General features: G+C 45.0%; 1 pseudogene; it reads right to left on the bottom strand.

Moving 5' to 3' along the window:
• Positions 1–664: 664 nt before the first annotated feature.
• Positions 665–2,238, bottom strand: LOC147965354 (uncharacterized; annotated as a pseudogene).
• Positions 2,239–3,025: the final 787 nt, after the last annotated feature.

Below are 3,025 nucleotides of genomic sequence, written 5' to 3'. Positions count from 1 at the left end.
GGGTGCTTCCCAATTTTTCACAGTGGCAACCTTGGTGGGATCTACTGCTATACCTTCTCCGGATATAACGTGTCCGAGGAATCCAACTTCCTTCAACCAAAACTCACATTTGCTGAACTTGGCATATAGCTGATGTTCTCTGAGCTTCTCAAGTACCAAACACAAATGCTCCTTATGCTCCTCTTCATTCTTTGAGTAGACCAAAATATCATCAATGAACACCACGACGAACTTATCCAAAAACTCCATAAGCACCTTGTTCATCATGTTCATGAAATATGCAGGTGCGTTAGTCAGACCAAATGACATAACGGTATACTCGTACAGCTCATACATGGTGGTAAAAGCCGTATTAGGTATATCCTGCTCTCGAATTTTTAACTGATGGTATCCTGATCGCAGATCGATCTTGGAAAATACCGTAGCTCCTTGCAATCGATCAAACAGATCATTGATCATCGGCAGTGGATACTTGTTCTTGATTGTTACTTCATTCAATCCTCGATAATCAACAACCATTCTTAATGTTCCATCCTTCTTCTCCACTAGAAGTACTGGCGATCCCCAAGGCGAAGAACTTGGGCGAATATAACCTTTATCCAGTAACTCTTTAATCTGCTTCTTAATCTCCTCCAAATCTTTTGCGGGCATCCTGTATGGTCTCTTAGATATGGGCTCTGTGCCTGGCAAAAACTCAATCAAAAACTCAATATCTCTATCCGATGGCATGCCTGGCAACTCCTATGGAAATGCGTCAGGGAAATCCTTCACCACTGGTACTTCCTCCTGCACAACTCCTGATAAGGAATTTACTTGAGTCCTCTTCGGCACATGCCGAGATACATACTTGATCCCTCTTCCTTCTGGCGTCGTAAGAAAAATTGACTTACTGGCACATTCAATGTTCCCTCCATACTTCGATAACCAATCGATGCCTAATATCACATCCAATCCTTGAGATTCCAATACTATTAGGTCCGAGGGAAATACATAGTTACCAATCCTTAATGGTAACCGATCACACCATAGACTAGCCATATACTCTGCTCCAGGCGAGGTTACTAACATGGGTGACCTAAGGGCTTGGGTTGGCAGTTTATACTTATCCAAAAATCCCCTTGAGATGTATGAATGCGATGCACCAGTATCAAAAAGAACGAGTGCAGTAAATGACTTAACCAAAAACTTACCTATTACTGCATCTGGATGAGCTTCAACCTCCTCCATGTTAACGTGGTTCACCTGTCCCCTATTGAAAGGGTTCGGCTTCTTCCCAGAGCTTACATTGCCATTTCCATTCTGGGCTTCAAGACATTCATTGGCTTAATGTCCAGTCTTCTGGCACTTATAGCAAGTGACTTGGCTCAGGTCTCTCTTGGCTGGCGTTGATGGGTTGGTACGGTTCTGGCTGTTGCTTCCTCCATTCCCATTACCATTCTTGGGGCCATTATGATTGTGCGAGCTGCCTCCTCCGTGGGTATGCTGAAAATGTCCTCCTGGTTTCGGGGTAAAACGTGGCTTCTGCTAAGCTCCAGAATTGTACTTCCCTTGTCCATACTTCCTCTTGCAGTTTTCAATCTGCTGCTGTTTCCCTTCAACCATAAGAGCGCGATCTACCAACTCCTGGTAGTTGCTGAAGCTTGCTACCATCAACTACATGCTCAACTCATCATTCAGTCCTTCCAGAAACTTCTCCTGCTTAGCTGCATCCGTAGCAATGTCATCTGGGGCATAATGTGCTAGCTTACTAAAGTCATCCACATACTGACCAACTGTCCGTCCTCCTTGGCGCAAGTTATGAAACTCACGCTTCTTCATGGCCATAGCTCCTGCTAAAACATGGGCAGTACAGAAAGCCTGCTGAAATTGGTCCCATGTCACCATGGCTATAGGGTAGGTGACAGTGTAATTCTCCCACCATGATGCTGCTGGTCCATCTAACTGATGTGCGGCAAAGTGCACCTTCTCAGCATCAGTACATCCTGTAGTGGTTAACTCCCTTCCAATCTTGAAGAGCCAATCATCTGCTACTATAGGCTCGGTGCTACTAGAGAACACCGACGGATTCAGCCTAAGAAAACGGGTTAAGTGATCAACAGGTGGTGGCGGTGGTGGGTTGTTGTTGTTGTTCCCCTGATTCTGATTCTGGACTAGCAACTGCATCAACGTATTCTGCTGCTGGATCAACTGAGTGAGATCCGGTGGGAAAACAAATCCATTGTCATGTCTCGGAGGCATCTGGGTTTAGAAAAGATGAGAATATAGAATAGAATGAGGTCTAAAGGGAAATCACTACCCATATGCACATGAGGCAATTGCAAACAAAATCACTTCATTCAATCAAACAAGGGCATACAATGGTCTATCTATCGTTACAAAAGTGCTCGGGCTATACTAGATACATGGGAGAATACTACTACTGTTATGGTGGTCGACTAGAAAAACTACTCCGATGAAGACTCCATGATATCTGCTCCAGCTTCATCAACATAGTCATCATCGCTATCGTCTGGGTCCGAGTCGGTGTCGTCGATGATGATGTAGTTCTCTGGACAAGTGCAATCTTCATCTTCTCCTCCAGTTGCGGGAAATCCCATGAACACTTTTAGCTTCTTCTTCAGATCATCATTCTTCTCTACTAGTGTTGCTATTTCCTCCTCATATCCATCGCGTGTAGACTTGAGTTCTTCCTCCAGCTCCGTGATCTTGGTCATGGCCTTCTTCAGGTCTATCATGCCTGCGCACATCTGGTTCTCCTGGCGTCGAATGTGCTGGTTTAACTCCTGGATGAAAGCTGCAATTGATCTATCCTTCCTGGTGCTGATCATCTCCCATTGCTCATCTCGGCGCCCACAAATCTAGTAGATAGTATCCTTGAGATCCTTGTGGTAAACTTCTCCAATGCGCCCCATAGTGATGTGGGCTGCCATGCTCTTTCCTAGACTCCAGGTTGGTGCATCAAAGGAAAACTCTATGGGCTCAGTGATGGGCATGAACATCCTTCCTGGAACTTGAACTTGAATCA

This window comes from Triticum urartu, chromosome 6A, assembly GCF_056163025.1.
Source record: "Triticum urartu cultivar PI428250 chromosome 6A, HENAU_Tu73, whole genome shotgun sequence".
Lineage (NCBI taxonomy): Eukaryota > Viridiplantae > Streptophyta > Magnoliopsida > Poales > Poaceae > Triticum > Triticum urartu.
The sequence above is the reverse complement of the archived record's forward strand: the minus strand, read 5'-3'. Positions and strand labels throughout refer to the sequence as shown.